The sequence below is a fragment of the Staurois parvus genome, unplaced genomic scaffold, assembly GCF_062004578.1.
Source record: "Staurois parvus isolate SC_StPar_1 unplaced genomic scaffold, SC_StPar_1.0 ptg000311l, whole genome shotgun sequence".
NCBI classification, from domain to species: Eukaryota; Metazoa; Chordata; class Amphibia; order Anura; family Ranidae; genus Staurois; species Staurois parvus.
Genome location: NW_028318107.1, coordinates 450076 through 462373, shown reverse-complemented (window position 1 = coordinate 462373; position 12298 = coordinate 450076).

Here is a 12298-nt window from a genome sequence, read left to right as displayed (position 1 = left end):
ATTTGGTGATAAACTATCATTTATAATTGTAGTGATATTTCATAAACACACGAGGAATAGAGCGCACACAGCACTCCAACGTTTCTCCAACTGTCCCTTCCCCTCCCCCATCTCTCCTGTCCTGTCATTCTACACCTCAATATCTGGCTGCAGCGACATTCATTGCCTAAAGCATAAAGGGCGTTTTGGAACAAAAAAAAAATATCTGACCTTTATCACAAAATTAAAAAACAAATTCCTGAGATGAAGTATTGAAGTATGCACATTCTGTACCCTTAACCACGACATTTGTGAGAATCTTTTACCTGAAAATGTTGCTTCACTAAAGATCACAGCAGTTCCCAGAATGGGTGTGACAATGGTTTCGATTTTATGTCATGTACATAAAAAAAAAAATAAAACACTATTTTTGTATGCGGCCAGCATTGTGGAGAGCAAATGATTTCCATCTTTTTTTCCCAGATGTATTTTTCTTGCAGATTGCAGATGAAAGCTCTTCATTAACCTCTTCATTAGTGTGCTGTACCCGAAAGATGGCTACAGCCTGGCTCTGTTGTATCGGGGGGGGGGGCATCCATGAGTGTCCCCCCGGAACTACGCCCCCTGTGCCCCCCCCCCCCGGGGCATGAACATGGTGTGCTCTGTGATTGCTGTGTCCTTCATTTCCCTTGTGATAAAGGGCCGATCACAGCTGATCACAATGTAAACACACTTGGCGGTTATTGACAATACTTTCCTCAAGTGCCGTCACAGAGTGAGGAAAGCAGAGCCGGTGACTGCCAAGTGTGACAGGGGACATGTACACAGATAATCAGGGCATTGATCATCTGTGCCCTGATTATCAGTGTAGCCCCATCAGTGCCAATCAGTGGCCATCATTGCTACCTATCAGTGCCCATCAGTAATGCCCATCAGTGCCCATTGGTGCCATCTATCAGTGGCACATACTGCAGCCTCATCAGTGCTTCCTTATCAGTGCCCATCAGTAATGCCTCATCAATGTTGCCTCCTCAGTGTCCATCAGTGCCGGCTATCAGTACCTCCTCATCCATGCCACCTATCAGTGCCCATCAGTGCTGCCGATAAGTGCCCATCAGTGCTGTCTGTCAGTGCACCTATCAGTGCCTCCTATCAAAGGCATATATCAGTGCAGCCTCATCAGTACTTCCTTATCAGTGTTTTTTTTACTTTAATGCATTCTCTGAATTAAGGTAAAAAAAACCTTCTGAGTGCGGTCTTCCCCGCCAGCCCCCCTCCCCCCTTCTTACACTTACCTGAGCCTTATCTCAATCCAGCGATGTGCACAAGAACTCTCTCGGCTCTCCCTCCTCATTGACTCAGATGCAGCCATTGGCTCCCGCTGCTGCCAATCACAGCCAGTGAGCAGGGAGCAGGAGGGTGGGGTCAAGCCCCGCTCTGTGGGGTTGATTTACTAAAGACAAATAGGCTGTGCACTCTGCAAAGTGCAGTCAGACTCTGAAAGTGCAGTTGCTCCAAAACCTAGTAAATGAGGTAAAGCTTCACTTTGCAAGCAACACCCAATCACATGCAAGGAAAAAAAAAAAACTGTTTTGCTCACACATGAATGGACAATAGAAGTCAGCAAATCTTCTCCTCATTTACTAAGCTCTGGAGCAACTTCCCTTTCAGGGTGCAACTGCAAAGTGCATTTTTTTTTGCTTTAATCAACCCCATATAGCCAGCTCGGGAGCAAGCACACACGAGTTGCCCCATTGCAAGAGGCTTGATATAGTGGGCCATGGGTAAGGGGGAGGGGCCAGGAGTGACGGCAGGGGACCGAAGAAGAGGAGGATTGGTGCAAAACCATTACACAAAGCAGGTAAGTATTCCATGTTTGTTATTTTTTTTAATTAAATTTAAACCTTTACAATAATTTTAAAGCCTGCCATACATGGATCGAAATTGGGGCAGTTTAGCAGGGATCGGCCACATTGCAATCCATGTATGGGCAGATACAATCTATAGATCAACTTCTGTACAGCCAGCCTGTCGGATTGCTCGATCTGTGCTGCAAGCTATAGTTGGCAGCCCTGATCAGTATATTATTATTATTATATAGGACTTATATAGCGCCAACAGTTTGCTCAGCGCTTTACAATATAAGGGAGACAGTACAATTACAATACATTTCAGTACAGAAGGAATAGGAGGGCCCGGCTCGTGGAGCTTACAATCTGAAGGAAGGGGGAGGTGATACAAAAGGTGATAGTTGCGGGGGATGATCTGATGGAGGTGACTCAAGTACAGTTCTTAGGTGGAGGTGGGGTAGACTTCCCTGAAGAAGTGAGTTTTCAAAGATCGCCTAAAGGCAGACAGGGTGGGGGCTGACCGGACATGCTATGGTAGGGAGTTCCAGAGGATGGGATAGGCTCTGGAGAAGTCCTGGAGGCGAGTGTGGGAGGAGGTGATGAGGGAGCTAGAGAGGAGGATATCATGGGAGGAGCAGAGCGGGCGATTTGGGTGGTATCTGTGGATGAGGTTGGTGATGTAGCTGGGGGCAGTGTTGTGGATGGCTTTGTAAGCTGTGGTTAGTATTTTGAATTGTATACGTTGGGTTAGTGGAAGCCAGTGGAGGGATTGGCAGAGAGGGGATATTCTGGTGTGTGCTGGAAATGTCATGCTCATTTTTATTTATTGTTCGCTTTTCATTTCATTTATCTAGTTAGTTTTGGTTATGTGGAGTCAAGTCAAAACTTTTTTCCATTTTTAATTTTGGATGGAGTGGAAAAGTAAGTGTTGGGTTTTTACTGTTATTTAGGCTGTTAGGAATTCCCTCTTTCCTGGAATCCTTATATTCTTATTTCTTATATGCCGCGCGGCGTCTGGGTGTGGCACGGGCTCGATCGATCGGGCAATCAAAGTAACCAGGCACACAGGTCGGATACAGGAAGATTGCAAAGTTTATTACGTACATTACAGCTTATAAAGGCATAAACCACAAACCCAAATTATCCAATAGTAAGACAAACTCAAATTATCCAATAGTAAAGCGTACCTTTAACTTCTACCCAGATACTAGACAAGGTGCACCTTTTTTTAAACTGTTAAAAAGTTAACCTCAGTCAGTACATCCTGCCTACATATCTGAACATCTATCTATGTTTTGTACGATGTTTTGCAGACACCTGCAGTCTAGCGTTCTTCCTGTTACATTTTGTGGTTGTACTTGTTACATACATATACATATTAAAATTTTCCATATAAGCTCGAACATAATGCTGGCATTTCTTATAACCTTTACTTAAGACATAATTATTTCATCTACTTAAAGCATCACTCTAACTCTTATCACAATGTAAGCATAATGAACACAAAATGGTATACCTGCATCAATAGCCCTAGCTCATATTTCCCTACATAGATTCCCGAGCTTCATTGAAGAACTTTCCTGCCCTGGTGACTATGATTTTACCAGACATGATATGCGAGCAAATCACACAAAGACACAAAATAAAGAAAAATGTTTTGTAGTAGTGTAGCGCTACCCCCTCAGGGGCCACTGAATTTGTCTTGGGTCCCACTAAGCTCTGCATGGCCAGGCAACATGCATTTTTCCACTCATTCAGAGTCAGTAAACAGCCGTTGAGCTGGTTTTTGTTGTTTTTATTATGGGGGTAACAACTTGGATGGTGTCTAGGTGTATATGGGATGCTTATCCACCTCCCGTCCGGCCGTTGTATATAAACGGCCGGACAGTGGCAGTGCAGGGTCGGGTGGCCGTTCATAAACGGCCTCCCCGCACCCTGCTTGTGCGCGCTCCCTGGGAGCGCGCAGCACCGCGATCCGGTGCCCGCTGTGTCCTCCGGACACAGTGAAACACCGATCGTCGGACGGGACCTCTGTACGAGGTCCCGATCATGTGATTACTGATTGGCCAATCAGTGATCACATGCAAAGTAGTAAGCAAGATGTCACTTGTGACATCATTGCTTACTACGTGTGAAATCTGTGAATGATCACAGAGGTCACATGGTACAAGCCTATTCACAACAGGCTTGTACCATGTGACAAGCTGTGACCAATCACAGCTCAGTCAGTACTTCTCAATGAGTGCATGAATGCACACTGAGAGAAAGAAAAATGATTGCTTTTACATCCTATATGGGTGTAAAAGCAATCTGTAAAAAAAAAAAAAAAAAATCTTCATCACCCCCCACAAGTAGTACAGTGTCACCATGGTGACACTGTACTGCTAGGGTGACAGTATGTAAAAAAAAAAATAATAATAAAAAATAATAATATAAAAAAATAAAATAAAAATGTAAAAAAAAATGTTTAAAAATTATAATTTTTGTTATAAACTAATTTGGATTTTTTTTTATTTTACTAAAAAGATAACGGAATAAATTTTGGCAAAGATTTATGATGAAATATTATTTATTTGCAAAATTTTATTAAAAAAACACTTTTTTTCAAAATTTTTGGACTTTTTCATTTACATAGCAAAAAAAAATAAAAATCCCAGCGGTGAATAAATACCACCAAAATAAAGCCTTATCTGTTTCAAAAAAATGGTAAAAAATTCATTTGGGTACAGCGTTGCATGATTGCGTAATTGTCATTCAAAGCGTGATAGCGCTGAAAGCTGAAAATTGCCCTGGTCAGGAAGGGGGTAAAAGTGTCCAGTCTGGAAGTGGTTAAGGAACTTTAAACTTGAGGACAACTTCTGGCAACTGTACAAAAATGTGGATCCAAAACAATAGCACTGTCTCTTTAAAGGAGCACTCCTCAGACCCCAGATGAATCCTTCCTCTTCACCTGGCTGCACGGAGGGTATCCCTAGACAAGGGATTCCAAGATCTAACAATTAAACAGTCCCAGATGAGAACTAGTTGGGTCTTTCACCTGACGTCCTTCTCCCTTTATCTGGCCCAGGGGGTGTAGAAGTACTCACACTGTCCTGTCCTGTCAACGTGGTGGTTTGAAGGCTGCTTTTCGGCCTTTTGACTAGCATGGCCGAGATACATCGGTGAACAGTAGACGACCTCCTCCTCCCACCACCCAAGATGTAGGCACGCATATGCAGGAGCCCATGGGGGTTGTCATGGAGGCCCCCCTAATCTGGTGATAACTGGTTCCTAAAAATTGAAAGCAGTTGTGGCTGAGAGTAAATTCAAGTAATTCCAAGATAAATTAATTTTGAGCTCCCATTTCAGGATAATTGGACTCTAGGAAATAAATCGTTGCTCCCAGTCCCCATTGATGGGGAATGGAAGTATAAAGCGACTCAACATCAATACCCACAACTATAGTACCTACTTTAACTTCCACATGGTTTAATTTGATGAGAACGTTCCTAGTGTCCTGAACATATGATGGTAGGCGTGTCACCATCGATTGATTAAGACATCCTTCCTATGTGCTCCAGGGTGCCCTTAATGGTCGATATAATGGGCCTTCCAGGGGGATTATTTACATGTTTATGTACCTTGGGAATGATGTATATTGCAGGATCCTTCTTGGTTATCAAGCCCACATCATGTGCCCAGGACTGTTTTTCATTAAGGGACATGACCAGTGATGGAAAGGGGTTGCTAGATAGTTTAACATACGTTGGGGTATCACCTAATTGTTGCTTAATTTCCAGTTCATATGCTGTTTCTGATAGCAACATCACATTTCCCCCTTTATTGCTAGGTTTTATTGCTAGGTTGGATGTCTCCCTGAGTTCCTTAGGAGCCAATCTTTCATCCCTGAGTTTCTTAAGAGCCAATCTTTCATCCCGTGAAAGATTATAGGTCATGGGGCAAAGCGCAGCAACTTGCAGGAGCCTGAATCCCCTGAGTAGATTTTAGCAAAGTCCTAACTTGTAGGAGCTCTAAATCCACTAAGTGTATAAAATCCCAGCTCATCTGGCTAAGTATCCAATCCAAGAACAAGGGACTGGCTAAGCATTAGACTGTGCCATGAAGACTTGCCAAGAACTTGCATCCAGCAGACTTCTTCCTTCCAGGCCCTGGGGCTGTAGATGTGCTTACACTGTCCTTGTTCTGCATCTGTGGATAGAATTGCTTTCAGGCCTCTGTAGCTGGAATGGTTCCTCTCCAGGCTATGCAGGCTGTTCTTCCCCAGTGGACTGCAGGGCAGTGGAGCTCCCTCTTTTAGCTCTCCTTCAGCTTCCAGCATCCAGCCTGGAAGCAGAATCCCCTTCTATAGGGTTCCCTCCCAGGCTGCACAGCAACACCTCTCAGCAATACACCTTCCACCCAATTCTCCTGCAAGCATGGCTCTCTCATATTTATGGGGTGGTCTGCCACACTGCCAGGCCTCCTGCCTGGGATTGATCAGACTCTCATAAATATGCAGATCAGCCCCTCGTCACCTCTGCCTACTGGATTCTAGAAACTTCTCCAAGTTTCGAGCAGGGGGAGATACCAGAGGACTCACCTGTAGAGCCCTCCAGCCCAGACCTGAAGTAGCCCTCTAACTAATCCCAGGCTTCTAACATGCCTCAAACTACTCTAAACAACAATGTACACTATAGGGTGCTTGTCAGGGCTCCAGGTATGACCAGAAGTGTGTGGACTGACACAGGGAAACGCAGGTTTCAGATATGGTATAAATAAGACAATTTATTAAGACTAACAACACAAACATAAACGCAGTGCACCAAACCCCAAGCTAACACAAATACATACAACAGGGTGAAACAAACCCAAACCTAAACTGATACAGATACACAGGTACATACACATATAGAGCACAACGTAGTCAGGCAGGCCGGGTCGATAACTATCGGGCAGGTAGGTACAGGAGAAGCAGGCGGAGAGAATGGTCAGGGTCACAAGCCAGGGATCAAACAGGAGAAGTCAGCAGAGGTCAGGATCAGGCAGGGTCGGCAACAAGTCAGGCAGAAACAGGAACAGGAACGCAGGTTACTAGATACAGGGGCCCATGGAAAAACACACACCAAGGCAAAGACTGCAGGTCTGGCCATCCCTTAAATACACCACCTGCAATCAGCCCCAGGTGATGGTTAATTGCCGAAGTGAACCTCTGGTTGTTGAGAGCACCCGCTGGCCAGCCCTGGTACTGCAGCCCACAAGGCAGGTGAGTCCCACCACTATTGGCAAGTCCATTCCTGACAGTGCTACACTGAATTCATACTGGCTTGCAGTAAAATGCAGGGAAACTGGATGTACTGTATTATAAATGTAGAATTATAACATATTATCTACTGGTCAGCAATTAACTGTCAATATTTACAATCTTTAGGCACAAGAGGCACAAGAGTTCTTTTCAGTTTCACACTTTTGGGTTACACATGTTTTTCCTGAATGGCGCCCTAACACGCTAAGGCAAAGGACCTGCACTGCAGCACATGGCGATGCACAATATCGCACTCCTATACATTGTGGTGTCCTGTGTTGCCAATAAAAGGGCAGCCCCTCTCTTGTTTTATATCCTATTTTCTAAACCACTATGGGGGAGATTTACCAAAACTGCAGCACTCTGAATCTGGAGCTGTGCATGGGAGCCAATCAGCTTCTAACTTCATTTTGTTCCATTAAGCTTTTGCTGAAAAAAACCTGGAAGCTGATTGGTTTCTATGCAGAGTTGCACCAGATTTTGCACCCTCTAGTCTTCCAGTAAAACCCCCCCAAGGAACTGTTAAAGTAGAATTTCAGCCTAAACCTAACTTATCTTAACTCGGTGCCGAGTACACGCAAATATGCGGCCTTTTGGTGGCTGATCCTTGGCGCTGAGGGGCCGCATATTTGTGCACCCAATGTAAACAATAGATGCGCCGAGAGCGAGCACCATATGAGCTCCCAGCACATTTACCGGTGCCTCACAGAAAGGTCCCTTAATGACGTTGTGGTGACGAAACGCGTTGGGCGTGGCCTGCTCGATGTTGACGTCAGCACACCCTTTTCCTAGTGTGTGTCGGAGGTGATCCGCGGTGAGCGGGGACCGTAAACTACTTCAGTGCTGTACATTGCTGGTTAAGCTGGTGTCTGCCTGGACACCCCTTTTGTGAGTTGTTTGGTATTTCAATAAATAGATATGTGTTTTAAACGTACTGCACCATTATTTATTTTCCTTTGTCCCTGAGTGTGACTCATGCATATATGGAGATACGGAGTTAATGGAGAGATTCATCATGAGATCTTTGGCTGCAGAGCATTGTTTCTGGTAGTGATATGCTGTCCTTTATGCCGATTACATTATTGATCACCTGGACGTGATTATTATTGAACATTACTACTAGAGATGAGCGAATTTTTCAAAAATTCGATTCGCCTGATTCGCCGAATTTTCCGAAAAAATTTGATTCAATTCGAATTTATTCGCTGCAAATTTTACTTATAAATAGGGTTTCTAGGCTTCAGAGAGCCTTTATATTAGTGCAGAACACTGTACCTTTAATTTAAATGCCCTTGGAGTCTGCTGGGGAAGAGAAATAATACTGTCAGTCAGTATGACATGCAGATGAGTGCCGTCGATCTTAGAATCACCGCACACTTCACTCATTTGGGCAGTCACGGGGCACGACGAAGAAGAAGAAGAAGAATGAAAAGAATGAAAAGAAGAAGAAGAAGAAGAAGAAGAAGAATGAAAAGAATGAAAAGAAGAAGAAGAAGAAGAAGAAGAAGAATGAAAAGAATGAAAAGAAGAAGAAGAAGAATGAAAAGAATGAAAAGAATGAAAAGAAGAATGAAAATAAGAAGAAGAATGAAAAGAAGAAGAATGAAAAGAAGAATGAAAAGAATGAAAAGAAGAATGAAAATAAGAAGAAGAATGAAAAGAAGAATGAAAAGAATGAAAAGAAGAATGAAAAGAATGAAAAGAAGAATGAAAATAAGAAGAAGAATGAAAAGAAGAATGAAAAGAAGAATGAAAAGAAGAAGAAGAATGAAAAGAAGAAGAAGAATGAAAAGAAGAATGAAAATAAGAATGAAAAGAATGAAAAGAAGAATGAAAAGAATGAAAAGAATGAAAATAAGAAGAAGAATGAAAAGAAGAATGAAAAGAATGAAAAGAAGAATGAAAATAAGAAGAAGAATGAAAAGAAGAATGAAAAGAAGAATGAAAAGAAGAATGAAAAGAATGAAAAGAAGAATGAAAATAATGACAAGAAGAATGAAAAGAAGAATGAAAATAAGAAGAAGAATGAAAAGAATGAAAAGAAGAATGAACAGAATGAAAAGAAGAATGAAAATAAGAAGAAGAATGAAAAGAAGAATGAAAAGAATGAAAAGAAGAATGAAAATAAGAAGGAGAATGAAAAGAAGAATGAAAAGAATGAAAAGAAGAATGAAAATAAGAAGAAGAATGAAAAGAAGAATGAAAATAAGAAGAAGAATGAAAAGAATGAAAAGAAGAATGAAAAGAATGACAAGAAGATTGAAAAGAAGAATGAAAATAAGAAGAATGAAAAGAAGAATGAAAAGAATGAAAAGAAAAATGAAAATAAGAAGAAGAATGAAAAGAAGAATGAAAAGAAGAATGAAAAGAATGAAAAGAAGAATGAAAATAAGAAGAAGAAGAATGAAAATAAGAATAATTCCAGTAAAGCAAAAAGTGTATGTGCAGAGTTCCTCTATTTCTGACAGTTCTCTGACAGTTCTTTCACATTTACAGCGGTTGAAACATTGTATCTATTTGTTTCCTAATAAAAACATCTGTATCCTAAATGGAAACAAATAGATACAATGTTTCAACCGCTGGAAATGTGAAAGAACTGTCAGACAGCTGTCAGAAATAGCGGAGCTCTCTGCAGGGACATTTTTGCCGGCTGTAGAAGGGATGAAAACGGCCAATCAGGAAAAATTTGATTCGACCATCCGAAGTTGACAAAAATTCGGATTCGATGCGAATCAAATTTTTCCTGAAATTCGAAACGAATTCCACTTCGCCTGATTCGATTCGCTCATCTCTAATTACTACGTCCAATACCTGGATATCGTTTACCCATCGCTCCCAGAGCACAAGCGCTATTGCTGGTCTATTGATCAGCATTTAGCTCTGGTGAGTCCATCTAATTCATTTGGTGGTGGATTATTCACAGTGTTATGAATTCACAGAGGATATTTTGAGTTTGTTTTGGACTTGCACAGATTTATTATGGACACTTAATTATATGGTGATATATATTTTTATTTAGCGCATGCCCTTATTAGATATTGCTATTTGCGATCAGGAGATTTCCGATCATGTGATCGCCGTGACAGCCAATTATGGCAGTAACACGACCCTAACACCTCCACCTCCTAGCACCTAAAACCCTTTAAAGAGCTGGGAGGTGCTTGCATCAAGGGATTAAAAATGCCCCCCCCCCCCCAGCACCTATGCTAACCTGAGTAAGGATGATCTGTATACATTGCTCAAAAAAATGAAAGGAAGACTTTGAAAACACAACAGATCTCAATGGGGAAAATATCATGCTGGATATCTATACTGATATGGACGGGGTAATTCAACCTACAAAGGACTGAATTCAAACACATCCCGAAAATCAAAGTGAAAAAATGATGCAGCAAGCTAGTCCATTTGACTGAAATCTCAGTGCAGCAACTCAGAATGGTCCTCAGTAGTTTGTATGGCCCCCACATGCTTGTATGCATGCCTGACAATATTGGGGCATGCTCCTAATGAGACCACGGATGGTGTCCTGGGGGATTTCCTCCCAGATCTGGACCAGGGCATCATTGAGCTCCTGGACAGTCTGGGGTGCAACCTGGCAGCATCCGATGGATCCAAACATGACATCCCAGAGGTGTTCTATTGGATTTAGGTCAGGTAAGTGTGGGGGCCATTCTGTCAATTCCTTCATTCTCCAGGAACTGCCTGCATACTCTCGCCACATGAGGCCAGACATTGTCATGCACCAGGAGGAACCCAGGACCCTTTACACCAGCATAGGGTCTGACAATGTGTCCAAGGATTTCATCCACATACCTAATGGCAGTCAGGGTGTCATTGTCTATCCTGTAGAGATCTGTGAGTCCCTCCATGGATATCCCTCCCCAGACCATCACTGACCCACCACCAAGACGGTCATGCTGAACCATGTTACTGGCAGCAGAACGTTCTCCACGGCTTCTCCAGACCCTTTCACGTCTGTCACATGTGCTCAGGGTGAATCTGCTCTCATCTGTGAAAAGCACAGGGTGCCAGTGGGGGACCTGCCAATTCTGGGGTTCAATGGTAAATGCTAATCAAGCTCTATGGTGCCGGGCAGTGAGCACAGGGCCCACTAGAGGGTGTCGGACCCTCAGACCACCCTCATGAAGTCTGTTTCTGATTGTTTGGTCAGAGACATTCACACCAGTGGCCAAGGAACAGTGCTTGGAGGTGAGCAAGGGGCGGGGAGAAGGGGGAGAGTTCCTGCACCTATTCTCTGAGAAAAAGAGCCCTGATTCTGGTGACAACCATCACTTCTCTCAATTTGGAGTGATTTCCTCCCACTTTCTGTTGTGGCTATGGGACAGGAAGTGAAGATAAATTTTCCCAATAGATCACAGATGGAAAAAAAACAAAAGAAAAACAGAAACAAACAAAACAAACATATAACCTTCCCTTACCGACTTGCCCTCCAGAGGATCCCCCCCCCCCTTCCTGACCAGGCCATTTTGTGTGTTATGGCACTGCGTTACTGACAATTGCGCAGTCATACAACACTGCACCCAAATTAAATTTATATATTTTTTTCTCACAAACAGAGCTTTCTATCGGTGATATTTGATCACCTCTGCGTTTTTAATTTTTTGAGCTATAAAATGTATTCTGGTACGAAAAAGATCCCAATATGTGTAAATTAATTGGTTTACATGGAAGTTTTAGTGTTTACAAATGGCGGTACTGGAATTTAAAAAACTTTTTTTTCTACTAGTAATGGGGGCGATTAGCGACTTATAGCAGGACTATGGTGGACTAATTAAAAGCACTGACACTGTACTAATGGCACTGGGCAGGAAGGGGTTAACATGAGGGGCAATCAAAGGGTTAACTGTGTGCTCTGTGTTTTACTGTGTGCTGTGTCTGTGCTTTCCACTGTAAGTGCACTGCTATGCAGAGCCATACAAAGCAGTTCTCTCCCCCGTCGGTAATACTCGGTGATCACAGGGTGCTGGCGAGTAATCACCATCTGGGACCCGGTCATTGACAGTCAAGACGCTGCTCACACGCACCCCCTACGCGGAACTGCAAAATCACGTATATATGCGTGATTTTTCACACCCCGGCTTCCCTGTAGCAGTATTTCTGATATAGGGCGGAGGGGAAGCGGTTCCTATTCTCTGAGAAAAAAAAGGCCTGACTTTGGTGACAACCA